General features: G+C 39.7%; 2 non-coding genes across 2 annotated transcripts; one reads left to right on the forward strand and one right to left on the reverse strand.

Moving 5' to 3' along the window:
* Nucleotides 1-4,787: 4,787 nt before the first annotated feature.
* Nucleotides 4,788-4,898, forward strand: trnal-caa (transfer RNA leucine (anticodon CAA)). The gene is made up of 2 exons: nt 4,788-4,825; nt 4,853-4,898. It is a non-coding gene; the product is annotated as a tRNA-Leu (tRNA).
* A 3,645-nt stretch (nt 4,899-8,543) lies between these two features.
* trnat-agu (transfer RNA threonine (anticodon AGU)) lies at nt 8,544-8,617 on the reverse strand. Its single transcript has one exon. It is a non-coding gene; the product is annotated as a tRNA-Thr (tRNA).
* Between the last annotated feature and the right edge of the window lie 14,926 nt (nt 8,618-23,543).

The following is a 23,543-nucleotide window of genomic DNA, read 5'->3' on the forward strand; positions in this document are numbered from 1 at the left end:
TGTTTTTATGCCATCAAGGTCTGTTTTACTGGTTTTAAAGAGGGCTATTTTTTATTTTTTCTGGAGGTCAAAATGGGAGAGAGTAAAGAGGGTGGTTGTAGAAAAAAAGGTGGAAATGGGTGGAAAAGGCATGCCTGAACTGTTCACTTTCCTAATGTACAAATATGTATCATTACATTTGTCTTTAGCGGTAGGGAACAGGGGGAAAGTATCCTTTATGTCTCGCTTTTTGTGTGGTTTTTATTTAAGGACATTGAAAGTTTTAGAGATCCCTTTAACAGCACCCGTTGCTTTTAACCTCCCGTATTCTTATTTTATCATAAAGAAATTTTTAAGGGAACAGAATTTGGAGAATGAGGCACTGGATGTGTTGACAAGCGCAAGAAGGTTGGAACTTGTTGTGCAGGGTAGAGGTGCAGTATGTCACATTCGTGGCCTCGTGGCTGGGGATCCCAGCCATGTTTGGAAAAGGGTTGGCCACACAGTTTTGTTGAATAGACACAGAGATATGTGCTGGTTGATTGCACATGAAGTTTTACCAACAAGGGCTGTGATGCATTCGAGAGGCATGGGGAAGACATCAAGGTGTCCAGTGGAAGGATGCGGACAAGAAGAATCCATCCGGCACGTCCTGTGGGACTGTGGCATCGCAAAAGAGGTGTGGACATTGGCTAACAGCTGGATAAGGTGTTTTCTGGCTTGCGGTATAAGTGACCCCCAGGTAGTGCTCTATGGACATGGACTTGAGAAGCTATCAAAATCGGAAGAAAGCAAAGCCTGGCAGGTCATCTGTTGCCTAAGGGAAGCTTTATGGAAGACTAGAACTACATTGGTATATAGAATGGAAAAAATCCTGCCTCTGTCAGTGATACAGAAGGCTGTGTCTTATTTGAGAGACTACATTTTGATCCACCGGAGAAGATTTGGGGAGAAAGAGACTGAGAGGGTCTGGAAGTTGACATTATGGCCCAAGCATGTTGCAATCAAGTGGTGATGGATCACAGGTCATGTTTCAGCAGGTCATGTTGGAAACTTTTTTTTGTGATGCCTCTTGCCTTGCACAAAATCTGTCTAGTGTTTTTATTCTTCGCTTTTGTATTTTATTTAATTTTATGTAAGAACTTAATAGTGTAACTTGTTATTGCTTGTGTATCAATAAAAACTTTTAAAAGTTAAAAAGTTTTTTTAAGCAGAAGCCGGGATTTTTTCGCTGCTATTATTATTATTATTATTATTATTATTTTATTATTGGAGTTAGTGGTTACTGTGCTAGACTGGCGCGAATAGCGCTTCTATTCATTTTCTCTGCTCAAATACTCTGCTGGGCAAAGCTTAAATTAAAACCTTTTTCTGAAACATTGAGTGTGAGGGGTAACAGGTGCAGTTTAAAGCCAAATAAAGGGCTGTTTTGGATGAAAGCAGTAGATTGGGTCTGATCGAGCTCGTTACTGACCTCACTCACGCAAACTCCATACGAGGTGTTCGGGGCTACGATAAAGAGAACAGTACCTCCTTGTGATGTATCAAGAATACACATAATAATGAAGCCCATTTCTGCCAGGGAGTGAGAAAAAACCGCGCTATGGTATCTCATATTTGCGATTTCGAAATTATCCCCATATATTTCTGTCCTTTTGTTATTGTAACGGGTTCTAGGGTTTCTGTCCTTGTCGCTCCCGCCCTAGTTCATGCCTCACTGTATAGGCTCGAACCCAGGTCTTGCCAACTAAGCTAAAGACCTTCAAGTAAAAAAGGAATTGTACCAGAACTCGTTTTGGATAGGTTTGTGAAATTTGAGTTAGATACCTAACTCACCAGAGCTGTTTTTATAACAAAATATGGGAACTGGAAGAAAAGCAATAGGGCACTGCTGGAGTTTATAGACTGTGATGCAAATACAGTAATAACTAAGAGAGGAGGGACTAGTTCAGGAGCACAACCAGCTCTCCCCTGCCCAATCTCACAGCAGGGTCTGTTGTACCCCAACTTGAAATTCAGTATCTTGGAGCTCAGCTTTTGATCACTCAGCTGAGAGATGAGCCCTGGGCGTATGGGGCAAATACGGGAGACGCGTTACTCGAGGGAAAGTTTTTATCCCTAAGGGATGACTTGTTTTACAACAGCAGACAATATAATGAAACAAAACCTCTGTTCTGCTGCTTCAGGCTGGTTCCACTGGGAACAAGTGGGGCTAGGAGCTCGTGAACAGCAATTGGCCCAGTGGGCAAAAGATGTAGAATATACTTCTATTAAACACATACCTTAGACATATAAATGTGGTCAGCACAAAGCAGACAGAGCAGTCCCTGAATTCAAAGAACAGATTTGTTAAAATCCCTTGTACCACTTTAGATTGATCTCGGTTAGAACAAGACCATCAGACGTGAGGGGAATTCGGAACAGGAGCCTCTGCTTCGTCGTTTATTGAGCTTCTGATCAACGTCTGAGTGAAAATTATTTATTGTCTTTGATTAAAGTACACAAAAGGGACCTTCCTACGAGCCGGAGTCAAACCAGCGACCTAAGGATTCAACGCTGTTTCCACAACAGTCCTCCGCTTTATCAACTGAGCTATCGAAGGGATGACAGGAGTTGTTTCTTCACACATACTGCCCAATGTAGTGTCATGTTCCGGGTGATTTAAATCCCAGTTTAACATCAAGTTTCCAACTCGTTTCCTTAGTCTTGTTTACCTTGAATTTAAGACACGAACCAGGATTCTACTGTATAAACGTCCAGGAATATTACACAATGTTTGATGGGGCATCAATCACTCCAGGCGGAAATTGACTTATTTTTTTTCTAGAGGGATCATATTAAACCTTTCATTTGGATCGAGAAGAGGATCACCATGAGACACAAAACATACCTGTCTTTTTTCTTAAAATCGAAGAATTCTTGAATTTAAGACTACAACGAACTCAGCCTGCAGCTCCTTAATTAACCTGTTCTTAACTTCAAGGAACCCAATCCTGAGCCCTCTAGAGGTTACTGAAATAGAGGACTGATTGAAATGAAGAAATTCAGAAGCAGACTAAGCGGAACACTGGATCACATTAGAATATTACCCTTTATAGTGGGAATAAAACTGTCACGACATAATGAATTTACGCATCAGTTGCTTGGAATATCATTGTAATATTTAATTTGCTTTCCTGTCACACCACTTTTATTAATTATGAAGTTTATCAATACACGTTTATTTAAAACAATGTCATTTATTATTAATACAGTTTCATTCCGTCTTTATTAGAAGCTGTATCACAGATAATGCATATAAAGCTTTCAGTATGCGATTGTGAGTTCAGTTATCCCAGGGAGTGAAGAGAACTGAAATTAAGTAAAATGACATTTAAATAGAGTGTAAGTCTTAAAAGTAACCTCTCACTTCAAAATATTTACAAGACTCTACCAGGAGTGGGGTTTGCACCCACATGGACATTTGTCCATTAAGTCTTAAATCCAACGCCTTAACCACTCAGCCATCCTGGTCAACAGCGACTTTATCTCCGTTGTTTAACATTTCAATATGATTCAACTATTTAAAAAAAATAAACCAGGGCCCTGTCACAGAAACGTACCCCGTTCTGCCGCGCAACAAACGGGTACTTAGCACAGTACTAAAGAGGAGCTGTGTTTACTGTCAGCAGACATTTCCTCATTTCGAAAGACGTTTTCGCCTTCTCTCAGCTTTTTAAAGACGGTCATAAACGATCAAGAAGTAATTAATTTCAGTTTGAAGTCTGTTTCTTTTGTCTCCGCTTTTGATGAAGAAAAGCCGTGCGTGGGAGATCCCCTCTCTGAAGAAGTTTGCCGTCACCCTGCAAGAGAGAAGATCCATCAATCACCGAGGCAACCGCTGAGACAATTAACATTAAACACGTGAAATGCGAGATGCTTTCTACTTAGGGATTTTATCGTTTCTACTTTGTCAGAAGTAGGATTTAAACAAAGGTCTCCAGGAAAAGCTGCAACCTAAACGCAACACCTTAGACCACCAACCATCCAACCTGTGTCTCTTATATGGAATTATATTTTATTTCTTTCTACTTGTTGAAAATAAAAAAGTGAAATCATGTAATGAGGGAAATGTCTTTTTTCATGGGAAAAACTAGTACGAGCAAATGTAAAGTTAGAGCAGCGCTCAATAAAAACGATCAGAAACCGAAAGCGCTTCTTATGCGGATCAGTATATTCCGATGCCGGTGGTTCTGCAGAATAAGAAAAGCCGATCTCAAAGCAGTGTGTTGCCATTACGGCTACTCTGGCTGCAGCTGTTTTAAGATCTACTCAGCGGCACAGAAAGTTGTAGGAGGTCAGACTGGTTTGCGCTGTCTGAAAAACAGTATGCGAATTTAAGCTTATTTAAATAAGATTATTTACAATATAATACATGCTCCAAAAGCGTTAATCCTGCAGTGGCTGCTATTTGAAACGCCTTCATAAATGACGTGTAATAGAGATTTATGCAGCGGGCTTCTATGCTTCACAGTATGTTGCAATCAGGAAAATAAACCTATAAGAAATGTACAATACAAGGTCTGTTCCCAAACGTGAAAGCTGTATTACACTGATGTCGGTCTTTTTGAAATAATCCAGATTGTAAAAACGACTGCGCCCTAGCAGATCAAAATATTACAAGAAGGCTGTAAAGCACACTCTGAATCGATCCGAATATTTAATTTCCCGGTCCGTTTAGGCTACAACAGGCAATTTTACGTTTATCCAGCAAAGCATTTCTCAGTTTAGTGAACTACTGGTGCTTTTAAGAGATCTGAACGTAGTTCGTCAGGATGGCCGAGCGGTCTAAGGCGCCAGACTCAAGGGCTCCTGTCTTTCCATTGCTTGGGTGTTCTGGTCTCTGAATAGAGGCGTGGGTTCAAATCCCACTCCTGACAAATAATACATTTTCTCTGTCCTGCATTTTCCCTTCTTGTTGCGCTCGCTGACAATGACAGGAAGAAGAAAACGGATAAACCGGTTTGCGGGCACATGATGGGCAGGGAAATGCTTCGTGAACACTTCAATGTGATTAGCAGAAAGTCAAATAGGCTTCGATTCTCCCTTACGTTCGGGCTGCCTGTAATCGAGTAAAGATTTACTGCAAAGTATGTATTCCAATGTGAAAGACCGAAATATAAAGCCAGAAGAAGATTTATTAAAACATATCTGTTTTCCTTGTGGTTTATCCTTTATTTAATTAAATGTGGCATTGTGAAATCAACCTGTAGCCCTACCGAATGTAGTCACTCTCCCAGTGACAGCGGCAGGAGCAGAGAGATTATATCAGAGCTCGAACAGAGAGTTCGGAAATCGAGGGAAATTGATTTACAGAACATTTTATTAAACTTTCCTATCTGCTCGGCCTTACTGAAGTATTTTAGCTTTTTTTTGTCTATTTCTATACTTTACAGTTGTAAACTTAAACTTGTCCGTTTAGCCAGAGAAGAGAGATATAAGCGCTATACCCCCACGGTAACCTCCGATTCCAATAACCTTGACTAAAGCAGGAAGATCAGTTTCTGCTCGAGACAGCAGTTTTCTGAACTGTAAATCTCCAACAGTAGCTGGAGACGGTGTGTGTCCGGGTTCAGCAGCTATACAATTCACGTGTCCTCCCTCCTTTATTACCTTCATACACTCCTCTTAAACCACAGCAAACTCCCGGAATATTTCGGTGAACAGGTAGTGGGTCTTTCTTTCCGAGATCACAGGCAGAAAAAATAAACACGCTGAAATACATTTCCTAAAATCCAAAGAAATACAGGTACGATTCTGATGTATCTCAATAGTTTTGGCACGAATTTGCAATGCTAATCTATTGGGCTCTGCACGCGTGGGCTCGAATGCCACTCCCGTCGGTTTGAGCCTTTGTGTTCTGTTTCTGCTTTCACCTGATATTAATAGTAGTCCTGATAAACGGTTTTGGGACATGGCGCATCTTGAAAAATGTTCTTGTGAATTTCAGTTTGAAAAAAATGCACGCACCAGAAACCGGAACTGGTCGTGTTTACATAATACGCAATGCAATAGCAAAGTTTGGATTTGAAAATAAATCTTGCTACGAGTCCTTAGTTGTTACAAGAGGCCTTTTAGGACTTTTAGCTCATAAATCCATCTTCCATTTGTACTCCATCAATATTAGCAATGTTATCTTTACCTAGCACTAAATGTAGCTCTAAATAAATGCAAATTTTAAAATACATTTACAAATAAATGCTATTCCATATATTGTAACTTTGTGGTATTTAGAATTTTTATCTGAGGATGCAGGGGAAAGTATTATACAACTGTGAAAGAGGCTCGGATTTTAATACAATTTCGATCAAAAGAAAACCAAAATCCGTAAGATTGAATTTGACGTTCAGTTGAAATATTTGAAGAAACTCTCAAAGAAGCAACTGCAGTAGTGGAGAGATTTGATCCGATGTTCCGATGTTTGCAGTTCAATAATCCATTCGTCCTCGAAAGAAGCAAAGGCAAGTATGTTTTGAGTGTCACCATGATCCTCTTCTCAATTCAAAAGAGAGGTTTTATGTGATCCTGATCCCACTAGAAAAAGAGTCGATTTCTGCCTGCACCGATGTCCCTTCAAATGTTTTATAAGAACTATGGACGTTTATAGAGTAGAAGCCTGGTCCATTTCTTCTACTAAACGAGACTATGGGAGTGAGTATGTTGATATCGAACTGGGATTTAAATAAAGAGGAACACTACACTGCATTGGGCTACGCGTGTGACAAAACATTTACTTTCCGACCTCTCGATAGCTCAGTTGCTAGCTCTTAAGACTGTAGACAACAACAGCAGGCGTTTCTTATGTCCCTGGTTTGAATCGAGTTCAAATGATGGTGTTTTCTTGTTCCTTAATCAAAAAGTGAAAATTGCGAATTTGTCTTTCACTTTGATGTTCACCCGAAACCTCAGTATACAAAGAAGTAGAGGCTCCTGGTCTGATTAATCCTCAAGTCTGATTGTTTTGCTTAGACCTTTAAAATGTACACTGTTGACTGTTTGCGCTTCCTAACACAATTAAAAACCCGCCGACAAGTTACCGATCGGGAGTTTAGTTCAGTGATAGCGCGCACTTAAGACTCTCCGTTTTCTATCGCCGGCATCTTTGTATTCTTTTTAAACGCGATATCTTTTATTCTTCGTGTGTGAATTTCAGGGAGACTCATAAACCCTTTGTCTGTTTTAAAGATACATTATTTTAAACCAGACATAATGAAAGACGGAGTAATTAGACACACGTACAAAACACATGAATCTAATTGAGAAAATGTTGACCGTGGCGATGTACAGTATTACTAGCTGCTCTGAACTCAATGTGGTGCTGTATGGGAATGCGATGCAAACGCCAGTGGCACAATGGATAACGTGTCTGATTACGGATCAGAAGACTTTAGGTTTCTACTCCTTCCCGGTTCGTGAAGAAGCTTTTAAACCACGCTACTCAACACTGACATCGTAGTGTGTGCGGTCCTACACAACCTTACTATCAACTAGATGAGTCTTCTGTTCCATCCCGATTCTTTCCGCACATTCCTGCTATTTCACCACCGTTATTGTAGGATAACAGCCACAGACACGAGAAGATACACTATTCCGAACAAATGTCTTAAAAAATCACGTTGAAAAGGGTGACAATACGTTTTTTTTTGTTTCTTTAAGGTAACCTTACTTTTGCCTGTAAAGTTCACATTCTTTTCTGTAGCCGCAAATCCCCAATATTTCTGCTGTCTCCCGAGAAACACAAGCGTGGAGTCAAATCATATTAAATAACACAACACATCTATTAATTTAACACCCAGATGTGACAGAACACATGTAAGACTTACACTCAGCCTTTAATGTGCGATAGTGAATTTGCAGGTATCCTGGGGAGGGAAGAGAATTGATATTAAGGAAATACATATTTAAAGGGGATGTAAGTCTTAAATGTGTTTTGTCACATCTGGGTGTTAACTGAACAGTTTTTTTAGCATTATTTATTGTGTTTTGACTCTATACTTGTGTTTCTCAGGAGACAGCAGAAATATTGATGTTTACATTTATATTCACATTCCCGGTGATATTGACTTAGGTACTCAACTATTTACTTGCAGTTTGACTCGTGTCAAAAGTTGAAAATCTCTGCAAACATCAAGATGGCTAAGGACGTGAAAAGAAACTCAATCACATTTAGATAAGGTAATGTTTAGATCGGATTAATTCGAAGTGTGTCTCTGGGTGCGTTTGATCTACCAACGTTGTGTTTAACTGAAGGACACCCTGACTGAGTGTGCCATAGAAACTGACACACGTCGTATTTTTTCTACATTCACAGATTTTTGGCTAAAGTAAAAAAAAAATCGTTGTCATTTTCTTGCCAGCTGGCAGTAATTCTTTTGCACTGATAAGAAAGATGAGCAATTTATCTTTCGCAATGTGTGGATTTCTTGAAAAACAAGTCGTGCCAAAAACGAAATGAACATTTCATTTAAACATAATGCTGAAGAATATTGTCTGTAACAATAAACGGTGCGCGAAGACAGGAAGACAGGCACCGCTGGGATTTGAACCCAGGATCTCCTGTTTACTAGACAGGCGCTTTAACCAACTAAGCCACGACGCCGGCAGAATTCGCCTCTTTTACTTCCACTTGGACACACCGCTCTGAGACACCTGCGTTCAGTAAGCGCTGAGTCGGCTGGCTGAGCACGTTGCCTCCTTTACTTTCAATAGGAGCCCCGACACTAAGAGAAAGGTACAGAAATGGCTTTTATCGGGCACTTTTCATGTCCAATGCGCTTGACATCTCCCACGGGCGGCAGAGTTCATTTACGACACTTTTCCTTTCTTTATTCTTTCTGTACTCTTTGATGAAAAAAAACGAGCAATCATGTAAGGGACAATGTATTTTTTCATAGAGAAAACGTGCACCAGGAAATGTTGTGTTTAGAAGAAGTGAGTTAACATGAAAAGTGACCTAATTTACCAGAGCAAATGCTCACCTAGCAAGAGCTGCTTTGCTACAAGAGAGAAGTAGAGTAAAGACGTGATCATTTCACACCGTTGTGGAACAAAACGCTTTTTTTGTCAAGACAGAAAACCAGGCTGCTCCAGGTGAGGCTTAAACTTTCAACCTCGGCATAACTCCACTGATTATGTCATTTTACTGTACATGGCCTGAACCAGGAAGAAGATTGGAAGTCAAGACGTTATGGTGTTGTTTTAATACTTTCCTGCTCTTTTAATATTCAGGTTTAATCTTTTATTTGGGAGTACTTTCAATTGATATTAATCCTAGTCCCAATGAACGATTCTGGGCCATGGTGCATCTTAAATAATGTTCTTATAGATTTCAGTTCCGAAAACAACTCAGTAGCAGGCTATGCAGAACAAGTGAACACATTTCGAGCTGTTGTGAATGCAGTGGAAATAATTTAGTCACTAAATAACAAGCTTATGCACCTCTCGCTTGAAAATTGTTATATTTAACAAAAATTGCTTTCCAGACACCACAACTATTCACAATAATTTTATCAATACATGTCTTAATGAAAAGTGTAATTTTTTAATAATTAACTTTAATGTCCATCTTTATTAGTAGATGTATTACATGTACAGCCTTTAATATGTGATAGTGAATTTTCAGGTATCCTGGGGAGGGAAGAAAACTGAAATGAAGGAAATACATATTTAAAGGGGTGTGTTCTGTCATATCTGGGCGTTTGAATAGATTTGTTGTATAAGTTATTGTGATTTCACTCTATACTTGTGTTTCTCAGGAGAAAGTCGTTACATTGGGGGTTTGAGGGTATAGAAAATATGTTGTGCTGTACAGGTAAATGTAAGGATATGTTGAAAAAAATGTATTGTCACCTTTGTGAACGTCATTATTAGATATCTGTTGATCGTTTAGCGACCTAGGCCTCCCTCTGGACTCTGCACTGAGTTGAAAGCTACAGTAGCTCCTCACTGCTTGTCCTGTATTATTACCTGTGCTCTCGTCTGCATTATCGATGTGCAGCACAGCACCAAGAACACCATAAACTTTGTGACGGAAAGTGCTTAAGAGCATAAAAAATATTGAACATTTTAAACATTCATAGAACAACTTGAAAACTGAGGGACAAAAGACCATCTATTTTGCAGGTTCACAGTAGTTGCAAGAAAACCAGTCGCCTGACTAGTGACCTAGAGATAAAAAGTTCGATATTCTACTGACTGGGCTATTCCTGTCTACTCAGTTTCTCTCTGAAACAACGTTTTTCAAGAAATTTGCAAAATTTGAAATACAATACTTGCTTAAAAGTGCAGATTATTTTTTACGCAAAACTGCAAATGGAGAAAACAGACTCTTTGGAGTCTCTGTGGTACAATTGCTTAGTGCGGCCAGGTTGGGACTAAAATTATAGTAAGGTGATGGTTCAAGTGCATCCAGGCACACCTTTCTCACTGTTCCAATGTGAACATCTATGGAAAAATGGCATAAAATATTTAACAGATTATTGACCTAATTGATACCGATGTCTTACCACTTGGCCACCACGCCTGCAGTTCCACTTACTTTCCCATCAAGGCTAGCACGTTTTTTAAAAAACAAAAAAGTTCAATCTTTGAGCACAAATTGCCATGGTAGGAGGAATAAAACAAATATGACTGTTCAAATGAATTCTATTGAAACTGATTTAATCGCGCAGAATCTACAACAACAAAACCATGATTCTTAACAAGGAGATACTGGGCAGCAGTGGGATTCCAGCTGACGCCCTCGAAAAGATGGAGCTTTAATCCAGCTCCTTAGAGCGCTCGACCAGGGTTACGCTTGATAGCAGCTTTTCAGCACTTGTAGTCTGACTTTGTGGTGTTATGCTCCATGGAAGAGACTGCACCTCCTTTTTTCGAGATGCTTTCTCTCACTTGGTGAAATATTCACTTCTTTGGCCCTCTGAATATAGTTCTTCTGTTAAGCAAGCTTCAGACTCTGCTTATAGCGCCCGTGTAGAGATTTTATTTTTACAGGAAGACGCATTCCGAAACGTATCTCTGTAGTTTTAGAAAAGCTTTGAACAGCGCACAAACAGTATTCTAATTTCAACACGGCAGATCTGTGCAGCAATCGTACTCGATTTGACTGTGATTCTGAAATACTTCTAGCAAACATATTCAGGTTTCCTTGAACCTTTAATAAAAAAAAAATACTTTGCGATGTTCCGCAGATGTGCAGTGTGCCTTTCCTCTTGTCGTATTCAGGAGTACTCACTGCGGGAGCTCCTCACTGCGTGTCCTTTACTCTACTATGATTTCTTTTAATTTATCTACGTGGAGTGTGGTGAGAAGATCACCTTGAACATTTTCGGTTTGTGAAAGGAAACACTAAAGAAAATACAAGTGATGAACATTTAAAATAACCACAGTACAGCTAGTAGAGGGAAAGAGAAAAGATGGTTTAGAATGACATTCACAATAGATTGAAGAAAAGCACAACCACTCAAACAGGGACTTGAACCCTGGACCCTCAGATTAAAAGTCGGATGCTCTACCAACTGAGCTATCCAGGCCCCACAAGAAAAGCGATACTGTCGGGATTCTTGCAAGTCACGTCTCTTCTTGTTCCGAAGCGCAGTCGTACCTGACCCGTCTGGAATGACCACTGACGGACTTTATCCAGAAGTGACGGCGCCACTCCCAGTAGAATGAGAGAGAAATACAGTACGACACGAGGAGTCAAGGGACTCCCACAATTCATCTTTCCTCACATTACTGATTTTTTCACAAAGAATTTGACCTTTTCACAATCAGATTTTTTCACATTTAATAAGATCCTTTAATCAACAACATTTAAGAAAGAAAACAAATGGAACATTTTTTGGAACAATAATAAAAAAAAACCTTCAATGTCTTGGTTGTATACGTGTGCACACCCTTTATAAAGGGGGTAGCAACTGTGCTGAAATTTAACCAGTCACATTCCAGATCATGTACAAAGGTTATTTGCCTTTGCCAGACATCAATTGTATTGATTCGTATTAGTCCTATTTAATATCAGCTGATCACATACAGACGCAGCCATTCAAAGTGCGTGTTATAGACACGTACTGCAGGTGGCATCGCGCATTGTGACGCAAGATGATGCGAGGCACCGCAGTACGTGATTGGTTGACCGACAGGGGCACTCGTGGTCCGTTGGTCTGTCGTAGAAAGACTTACAGTAAACGTCTTTGCTGTGCCCGTTGTAGATATTGAATTTTACCACTGAAAGGAAATCTTAGTAGCTGAGCATAAAAAGAATAGGAGCATACTGTAACGCATGTGAAGGCCATAAACGATATTAATTTTGGAACATAAACATACAGTATATGGCTGGTCTTGGTACTTTAAAGAAAAAATACACACCAGTATTTCATTTCTCCCTAAACATTTTAAGCATCGAAGTCTTTAACTAAAGAGATACCGGAGTCAACAGGCATACTTTTAGAATTTGATTAAAAGGGAATATAATTTTGAATCGCGTATATATTTTATGAAAGCAAGATTGCTCAGCTGGACAAAAGTACACAACCTACCTTTATCAGAAATATTTATGCATCAAAGCCTTTACTGAAGATATTACTAATAGTATTAATAATGAATGACTTTGGACAAGCTGTATACTCAAAGTATAATTTCTTTAGCACATTTGTACAAGCACTTGAAATCTGTCCAAGCCATATTTTGTCAGGCATTTTGTTTTACTTTAACGGGCATAAAAACTCCCTTGCTTTTAACAGGGCATTTCATAATTTCTAACTACGAAAATGATTTAAAATGTGACACTTATCATTCAACTAGAGCTCAAAATATCACAAGGATCCTCAAGAGCACAGCAAAGACTGTATTAAAAGATACTTGTATGAGATACATGAGAATCCAGGCTTTTTTAATCAACGCTTTCTTTTCCGTATACCAGATTTTATGGAACCACTTCAGAAGGATGTCAGCCAGTCAGATTCCAGGAATCGGTACTTTAAAAGAAAAATACACACCGGTATTCCATTTCTCCCTAAACATTTCAAGCATCGAAGTATTTAACTAGCATGTGAAATAGCGTGTGAAAAAGTGGTAGTTTTAAGCTTTTCTGCTAATATAATATGGAATCGCGTATCTAAAGAATTTAATAACGATATGATTATATTCGTGTACTGCGACAGGGCTATGTAGGGCTGTTTCGCCTCCCTATCATGCGAGTTGTGTTGTAGCCTACTAGTCTACGTGCCTGATTAGCAATTTTCAGACTGTGTGTTCAATTCCAGCTGGTGCTGGACTTTTCTTTTAATAAACATTTCTTCGAAAAAATAGAATAGCGATATTATGGACAATCAATTGACTTTTATATTTCAAAATATCGCAACATGATCAATTCTAAGTCATTTTTGATAACAATGAATAGTCACCTTCTTCCCTTCTGACAACGGTCCCTGCTTCTGCTTCCTGCTTCTATTGTGTGTGTGTGTAATAGAGTAAATTTGTATAGAGAAATGGAGGCTGGACAGTATGCGATACAATATAAACATTTATATTGATTTAAATCGTGTTTTGATTTAAATCGCAAACGCGTGTTTAATTATATGTGTTTTTTTAATCATAATCAGGCTAATGCAACATAAATTGATACAGTATCTCTGTCTTATTTTTAGTAAATAAAGTGCATTTTTGCACACTATATGTGCAAACGTTTTATGATATGTCGCTGTTGTGAATGTCTGTGGACATGTGCTGGCTGGACAGGAGGTTCCACTGTACACAGAGATCTTAGAAGACAAAGATCAGACCTGGGCGCCGACAGTCAATCTGGACAAGACCAGTTATGGTTTTCCAGAAAAAAATCCAGACCCCAGGGAAACAGCTACAAATTCACACTTAACAACACATTAACACCTAACAACGGGAGCAGGGACGAATTAGGCCAGTACCCACTATTGTTAAACATACAGAAAAGGATATTAAAGTATTGAATATTAGTATTGGCTTTAGTATTAGCCATACAGAACATTAAAGTGCCCCTTTTCCATTCAGCGGGTGCCTGAGCCGCTGTGTCCTATCTTCTGACAGTCGCCGTTGTGAACAAACATTTCTTTGGAAAAATGAGATGTTTCCCTTTGTCAGAGATATAAATATATAATATATAAATAAATTAAATTTAACTAACATGTGAAATAGCATGTGAAAAAGTGGTAGTTTAAGCTTTTCTGCTAATATAATATGGAATCGCGTATCTAAAGAATTTAATAACGATATGATTATATTCGTGTACTGCGACAGGGCTGTGTAGGGCTGTTTTGCCTCTCTCTTCATGCGACTGTACCAGGAAGAGGATTTCTTTCTATTCGAAACGTGTATTTTAAAAGTTTAAGAAGTAAAAACCTGACACAGATTTCTAAACTGATCAGGATCGTTATCTTTGTCTTGCATAATAATGTTCACCGCTCTGTCCAGCAAATTAATAATAAACTTTATTTTATATAGCTTTTGAAACGAATAAGTAGTTAGATTGCTCATAAACCTAATCACTTGCTTTCTCTTTTTATTTAGGCTCAGATTTCAACTATAGATCGTATTATTAATAACCATAATAACAACCAACCAACAAAAACAACCATATAAACATAATACCAACCAAAAACATAGATAACGACCACAATACAAAATCAAATATATCAAACCATTATACTCTCGCAAATTCCTCCAATTATCATAGTCCCGCCCCTTATGCAAAACCAAACACTCCTCCCATCCCAGTTTCTCCTCTTTATCATAAACAAAATCCACCTCAATTTTCAACATAAAGCATTACTGCTTACTGGGTTTTTGAGTGGGGGGGGGGAGGTGTCTTTCGCTAGAAATCTCGCCTGCTTCTACTTTACGAGTACAACCCCCTCTCTGCAGGAGTGCTGGCTGTGACGAATTAAACCGGTTTCACAGGTATTTTCAAAGTAGGAAGTACAGTGTTAACTGGTAGCTGGGCTCCTCAATGAAATCGCTTTAACATGCTAATGCGTTGGTGTAACAGTCCGGGAGTGGCAAGCTTCTAATGTCAACTCGACTCGATTGGAAGACAATGAACATATTTTAGCCCTAAATGAATTAATAGCAAACATGGTTTACATAAAATACATTTTTCCAAGAAAGTTTATAATAATGCTATCTATAGTTGAAATCTGAGCCTAAATATAAAGGAAAAGCATTTTCAGAGAGCAATCACGCTGTGTTTATGTAGAAAAAGCGATTAGGTTTATGAGCAATCTAATTACCTATTCGCCTAAAACGCTATATAAAATAAAGTTTATATAGAGATGAATGATCAGTGTCGCAGTTTAAATAATTTTCGTAGGAGGGCTTGGACAGATTCCAAGTGCATTTTTGCAATTTACGTTGTAATACAGTTTAGAATACAGTTAGTCTAAGCTTTATCAGCTTTATTTATGGGTTGCAATTTAGAAAAAGTCAAAAACCGCACTCAAAATGCAATTTAGAGCTTTCTGGCAAGAGGAGACACCCAAATTATAATGTAACATGCCACTGTTTGTGCATGAACAAAGTTATACTGCAATTTTCCTTAGATACGCGATTAAAAAAAATACATTTTTTGAATCCCCGGCGGAACACACTCCATAAGAATCAGCGCTTTTATACAGTATATCGCCTTTAAACACATATATTTAAACACGCGTTTACGATTTAAATCAAAACGCGATTCAAATCAATATAAATGTTTATTTTGTAACGCATAGGTGACTATTCATTGTTATTAAAAAGACTTAAATTCAATCATGTTGTGATATTTAGAAATATAAATTTGTTTGGTGCGAGTGAGGTTTTATTTAATCTCTGACCAAGAGAAACGTTTCATTTTTTCAAAGAAATGTTTGTTAAAAAATAGTCATAGTTCCATGGGATTCAATCACAGACCATGTGACATGGGAGTCAAGAAACTAATACACAGCGCCACCAGATTTGATAACGCTATAAAAACGGTATAAAATAATGTGACTAGGCACAGAACAAGTTTACAGCACAGTACAATAATAAATGCTGACCATGACTTTAGAAGCATAAATTACCTTACACTCAATTTAAACACAAGTTGTCTTTAGCCCTCTAAGCTGGTTCATACAGAAACGTAGAGATCCAGGCTCAGAACACACAGCTTCATTAGCGAATACATATGCAGAACAACTAGAGAAGGTGTTTTACAGAGGATGGATTTTTAGAAACATCCCATCAGTGACATCACTGAAGTCAACTCCTAGGTACTGTAACTGTCGTGTGGATAGTTTCACAAGAATCAGACAAAGGTTTAAGCATCGCTTGTTCTAGATAAAACTGCAAAAAAAAAACAACAACCCATAATGTACTTCTTTGCGGCTCTGTTTGCCCAAATCATATATTCTCATCGTGAAATTTAGAAAATAATATTATGTAACCAAAATCCGCAATATGGAAACAGAACCTGTGTAATTGTTGATAGATGATGTACTCGTAACATTTTTACAAGACGAACTACAACATTTAAAAAATGACTTGTATGTACTTGATATCTCTAATCAATCCACGGCGACATTGTTAAAGCAGAGTCCCAGCACAAAACGAAACTAAAACGCCCTGGGCATATCGTTTCGCGCTTCTTATTAGTTGCTCAAAAGTAATTTGACCGTATGAAATGCATAATATAAACCTAGAAACATATACGTGAGCAGTATTTACGTACTGTAGTATCGGTGTTAAGACATACCTCTCAAATACTGTAAATCAAGTTAAAAATATCTCAAGACCGATTCTGGTCATAATGAAACCATGTTTCGTGTATGTTTTCTTTAAAGTACCGAGACCAGCCATATACTGTATGTTTATGTTCCAAAATTAATATCGTTTATGGCCTTCACACGCGTTGCAGTATGCTCCTATTCTTTTTATGCTCAGCTACTAAGATTTCCCTTCAGTGGTAAAATTAGATATGAATATTCAATACTTAAACGGGCACAGTTAAGACATTAAATATACATATACATACTGTACAGTATACAGTACAGTTTTTATACGGTAATATGTTAATGTTCCTAAATCAATCTCTTTTATGAGCATGTGAAAGGCATGGTGAATCGATTCTCAAAAATTACTGTACTTTGCATGATTGGAAACAAATGCGTGATTGTGAAATGCTGTGGTGTTATTTTTACAAAGACGGTCAATGAAAGAAAGAATGTTGACCAGGGCAATACTTTGAGTTTACACTTATAGCTTGTCCAAGGTCATTCATTATTAATACTATTAGTAATATCTCCGTTAAAGACTTTGATGGCCACAGCTCAAACATGAGAGGTTGAGCTTTATTAGCTCCACCTTGCAGAAATTCCGGATACTATTATTTAGCTTGTCGTATTATAGGAGAATTTACGGTAACTAGCGGTATTTACCGGTAACTCGCGGTATTTACCGGTAACTTGAGGTAGACTGCGTACAGCGTACCGGAAAATAATGCGGTATCGCCCGTGCATTTTGAATGGCTGCATCTGTAGCTTGTTGTTAAGTAATTACCACCCTGAAGATGTTTACGTGCTCCGTCAGTCTCCTCATGTGTGTGTATATTCTGTGTTTGGTTTTGTGTGGTTGATAAAGAATAAAGCTATCGTTTGGTTCATTTATCTCATCTCCATTGGTCCTTTGTCCTGAGAAGAACCTGTAAATGCTACATTGGTGTCAGAAGCGGGCAGGATGAACAAACCGTGGCAGACATTAACCGATTCTGTCAAGCGCTGGCTGACTCTAAAAGAGACAGAACCCACCGGCAGCGCACATATGGAGCCTGAGCAACTCCTGGGTGCGACAGGTGGCCACAGCCCTTACCAGGGCTACTCAGTAGTGGTTCTGCCGGTAGAATTGGGGCAACTGGCTGCTACTCCTGGCCAGCGGATACCCCAGAGAGAAGATATCCTCCCTGCCGGAGCCGACCAGCGATTCCCACACTCATCGGCGCGGGTGCGATCCGGTTTCTACGACTGGGAAGCACCTTGGGAAACCTAAGGCAGTTCCAGCTCGCGGCCCGAACGAATGGCTGGAACCGGGCAGAGATGGCCAGCCACCTGGCTGTGGCGCTGGAAGGAGCAGCCTGCCAGCTGCTCCTGGATGTCCCGGAGGAGGACAGAGGAGAATATGCAGCACTGGCAGCAGCTCTCCGGCTGGAGGTGGAGGAGGCGCCTGACCTGATGTGGGAGAGTCCGGCCCTACGGCGGCGCCGACCAGGAGAGCGACTGGGCTCGGTCGCCGCTGATGTCATGTTCCTCCCCGCCAAGGATACCCAGCTTTCCCCCAGGAGGCGCAGCGGGAGATGGCTCTCCAGGCCTTTCTCAAGGCCCTCTCACCTGAGGAGCTGCGGCACCACGTACAGCTGGCCGCGCCAGCCTCGCTGGGGCAGGCCTTGGCCCTTGCTACATGGGCTGAGGCCGTATTTGGGGTGGCTGGAAGCACCAGCAGATGCAGTGCGCCCTGCCGGCTGACCAACGGTTTTGGTTTTACCAAGGCTGTGGGAAGAGGGGACACCGAGCCCGGGACTGCCGGGCCCCAAAGCCTCGCACAATTACATCGGCATCGGGAAACGGGAACGGGGCGGCTCAGCGCGGGGACGGCCGCCATTGGAACACCTCAACCCCAGCTCCGGAGAGCGCTGTGAAGACCGGCGCCCTGCACGCCACTGTGGGGCGAGTCAGCTGTAGCCAGGGCCTGTACCTCCACTGCCGAATCGAGGACCAACCCTGCCTGGCCCTGCTCGACACCGGTTCATCGGTAACCCTACTCCGGCCTGGCGTCCTCCCCGACACCGAGGGCACCAACCCCCCAGGATGGGAGGCCTCCGGCCTGCAGCTGAAGACCGTGATGGGACAGCTTGCTGCAGTCCAGGGGAAACAGGTGCTTGCCTTCCGTCTGGGTACAGTGACGGTGCGCCACCCCTGCTACCTCGCACCCATCCAGGAGGACTGCATCCTGGGGCTGGACCTGCTGCAGCAGGCAGGGGCCAATTTGTACTTGGGCTGGCAGGAGTTGGTGTGGCAGGGAGAGCGACTTCACCTGGTGGAGGGCAGGCCCGGCGAAGGCCGAGGGACGCGGGCTTGCCGGAGCCGGGGGAAAAAGAGGCAGTGGCGGTGGCAGTCACCGGAACGGACCGGGCCTGCAAGCCGGGGAGCGAGTGTGCCGGATCGTGCCCCTGAATCACCCGGGGGGCCTGACAAGAGACTGGAGCTTTAATCCAGCTCCTTAGAGAGCTCGGCTGCGTTACTCTCGACAGCGGCTCTTCAGCTCTTGTTGTCTGACCTAGTGGTGTTATGAGGCATGGAAGCGACTGCAACTTCGTTTTCTGAGATGCTTTCTCTCACGAGGTGAAACCTCGACTTATTTGGCACCTCTGGATATAGTTCTTCTGTAGAGCAGGCTTTCACACCTCTGCTTATAGCGCCCTTCAAATCATTTTATTTTTATAGAAAGATGCATTCCAAAACGATATCTCCTGTTTTAAAAATGCTTTATGCGGCGTGTTTGATTAAACGGACAGTTTTCTTATTGTAGAATGCAGATCTGTGCAGCAATTGTACTGGATTTGACTGGGATTCTGAAATATTTATTGCAAAGGTATGACTTTCATGAACCTATAATAAAAAAACAGACCTGAAACTCCCTAGCTTCCAATCTCTGATGTTACTGTCCTGAAACTCGGAGGTGATGTTCTGCAGATATGCAGTGTCCCTTTACTCTCATTGTTTTCAAAACGACCTCTGTTGTCGGGCGCAGTTGAAGTGGAATTGGCCTGACTGCACAGGAAAGTACAGAATGATAAAATGTTTCTACGGCTCAAAATTTCCCTTTAGACCCTCGTCACGTCTCTGTTAAGAGTGGGCAGGTAGAGAGCTTTTACAGATGCTCATGATTACCTGTTGTAGTGTCTCCCCAGTGGGCAAAAGATGTACTGTAGAATATACGTTGATTAAACGCATACCTTAGACATATAAATGTGGTCTGTAATGGGTCTAGAATGAAATTCTAATATACGTATATCATTATACGTCAATTAGACATCTCTGATTATACAGTATGTCCATTATACATAAATGGTTGGAGTTCTATTATACGGATACATTTAGAGGACTGTTATACCTATGTAGTTAAAGGTCTATTATATATCAAAGATAGGTCTTATAGGTGTAGAAACTAGTAAATCAAGCAAATTATTTGGTTTAGAAATTTATTCTGAAAATATACAATTATTCACACCTGAAAAATATGTAGTTCAAATTATGCATTTTATACAATATTGTAATAAACATGATAATCATCATAAAAACACAACTAGTAAACTTCAGCTACAAATTATAGTAACATGGGAATATATATAGTAATGACAAACACAAACTAATTACATTAACATGCTAATATTTAACTCAAAACCACATTTCGATTCAAGTATAAGTTTTAAAAATTACAACTTCTATATTTCCACGAAAATATTATTAATGTAGCACAAACACTACTTTCTAATAAAGACAGAATGAAACTGTTCTGTGTCTCATGGTGATCCTCCTCTCGATACGAATGAAATGTTTAATATGATCCCTCGAGAAAAAAAGGTGTCAATATCCGCCTGGAACGATTGATGCCCCATCAAACATTTTGTAATATCCCCGGAAGTTCATACTGTAGAAACCTGATTCGTGGCTTAAATTCAAGGTAAACAGTATTCCCCACTTCCCTTCGATAGCTCAGTTGATAGAGCGGAGGACTGTATTGGAAATCGTGAAGCATCCTTAGGTTGCTGGTTTGACTCCAGCTCGAAGAAAGGTGCTTTTTGTGAACTTTAATCAAACAGTTAAAATAGCAAATCTTTTTCACTCAGACGTTGATCAAAAGCTCAATAAACCACGAAGCAGAGGCTCTTGTTCCGAATTAAACTCCCGTCTGAATGTTTTGTTTTGGCCAAAATCTGATCTTTGAATTAAGGGACTACTCTGTCTGCTTTGTAATTTAAAAGAATATACAAATGTCACGTTTTTTTTGTAGATATAAAGGTGTTCTCTGTTTTCAAAGGAAAGGATATGTACTCAATTGGCTTTATGATTTGGTTTTGATTTTGTATCGTTATATTATTAAGTTTGTGTTTTTTGTGTTTTTAACGTACAAAGGCAAACAAGGCACACATCTGTTTATACCAGCGGTGAATTGTACATTTTTATTTACAAGCTACTGTGCACTTTTGGGAGTATAACAGGTTCGATATAAAGTGGCAAAAATATAAAAAGGGAAAATACCCCAGACTGCGTGTAAAGCCCTCGTTGTGACTGTTGTTTTATTGTTAAATACGGCGTACTGTGCACGAAATGTTGCAGAAACACAATCTGATATTTTAATAATCATTATTTTAATAATTTGATAAGTATGAGGCCCCGGATCCAAATATTCAGTTCTGTTTTTTTTAAGTGATATCTTCCCTTCCTCTCGTGGAAATCACACGATGTGAGCAATTGTTTTTTGTTCTTTTTTTTTTCACGTTGTGATCCAAAGAGCCTCAGACGCCCAGTCTGACAGTAACCAAACCAGAATGGATTCTGCTGGGAGCCGGACTGAGAGTACCATCTACAGCTGCTGGATGGTACTCTGCGTCCTGCTGCTCCAGCAATTATTTTGACGAAAGACAGATTACTTGTGCGCTTTTAACCTTCTCGCAGCTACAGGCGAGACTGAAGCTGGCGATATGAAGGCACGCGCTGGTACACCTTCTCTAACTTTCACAATCGCGATAAACTTTTTTTTTAAAAGACCTTTGAAAAACTAGATATAGATATAGATAAAGATAAAACTAGATAAAAAACATGAGCTTTATTGGTTTTTACATTAATCGATTTTGAATCAAATTTGATCTTTTTACATTGTATTTTACATTGGAAAAAGCGTGCATACCTAATCCACCAACAGACAGAGCAATATTTTATGTTGCCTTCCGGAGCTTTCAGCGTGTGATGGATTTGTATGAGCGTCTGTATGATACCACTACAGCACTGGCGCAGGTGCAAAATCCACTTTCACACGACTTTTTCAGTGTCTTCTCTCTCAAATGGACCGAAGCACAGGAGCCAATATAAGAGAAAACGACAGGTGTTTAAACAGAGTATGTCCCAATGTCTGCGACAACGCATTGTGATTTTGTATAAACGCAAATGGTTTATCATTTAAAAGCCAACATCATTCTTTTTATCCCTGGCGCTAATACCCTACCACACATGCGAGCTGTTGTGTGAAAGAAAATTCATATGTGCGTAGGAAGGCAGAATAAAATCCAGAACTGTATTGGTGATATCGATAAACAGGGCTCATGTTCACAATAAAACTTTATTGTATAAAACGTTAAAATTCGTAAATATTTGTTTTAATCATGCAAAGTGTCTGTTAAACCATTCATGAAGGATTCTTAGACAGAAAAACACACCATTATATGAGAAAATATATTTACTATATGTGCATTTAACTTACTTTTTAACAATTTTAGTTTCAAGGTCAATGAAAATTGTTGCCCTGATTTTTTGTCATAAATACACAAGCTTGTTATGTCTTGTGTCAGAAATAAACTGCATGAAATTTGCTAAAGCAACAAAACGTAAGTGCGACAAAGAAGACAAACATTTGCGTTCATAGTGCAATGTTTTCTCGAGCCTTTAAAATTACTTTAAACGCAATTTGTTTTTTCTCTGTAGCTCTAAGGCTTTGTCATTTAGGTGTGCTGTTTTTTTTTTTACATGTTGAAAAAAAGTCGCTAAATCATACGAAACATAAAAACTCCAATTGTAAACAACTGACCATTCATATTGCTGAATTTTAAACCTATGGAGTATTTATACCTTGACTTTGTATTTGTGCATATTACAGAGCTCCTTTTCAAAAGCTGTCAGTATAGAATAGTGCTTAGGTTTCCTGTTTTTTACCCAGGTGGTCCAGATAAGACTCTTGGTATAGGAGCGCGTCTGTGTTGCCTTCTGGATTTCAAATGAGCAGCTCAGTGCAGAAAAGAACCCTGTAGATCAGCATGTACATTTGCATGGACAGTAGATTTTTCAGAAAGTGTAATTGGATTATAGCACGTGCCCCTGACGATGTTGTTGATACGTCATATGTGATCTTTTTTGTATTATATGTATTTTTGTTGTTCAAATAAAAAAATATAAAAAAAACTTTCAGGATGCTTGCTGCTGTAAAAATAAAATGACATCAAGGGCGCTGTACGCAGAGGTCTGAAACCTGCTCCACTTTATCCAAGAACTTTATCCAGAGGTGTTAAAGAAAATTGATTTATTTTCCTGACTGCAATGTATGGTGAAGCATAAAATCTAGCTGCATAAATCTCTATTACGTGTCATTTATGAAGGCGTTTCAAATAGCAGCCAGTGAAGGATTAACGCTTTTGGAGCATGTATTATATTCTAAATACTCTTACTTAAATAAGCTTAAATTCGCATGCTGTTATTTAGACATCGCAAACCAGT

Source organism: Atractosteus spatula, assembly GCF_055471065.1.
Source record: "Atractosteus spatula isolate fAtrSpa1 chromosome 10 unlocalized genomic scaffold, fAtrSpa1.hap1 SUPER_10_unloc_7, whole genome shotgun sequence".
Lineage (NCBI taxonomy): Eukaryota > Metazoa > Chordata > Actinopteri > Semionotiformes > Lepisosteidae > Atractosteus > Atractosteus spatula.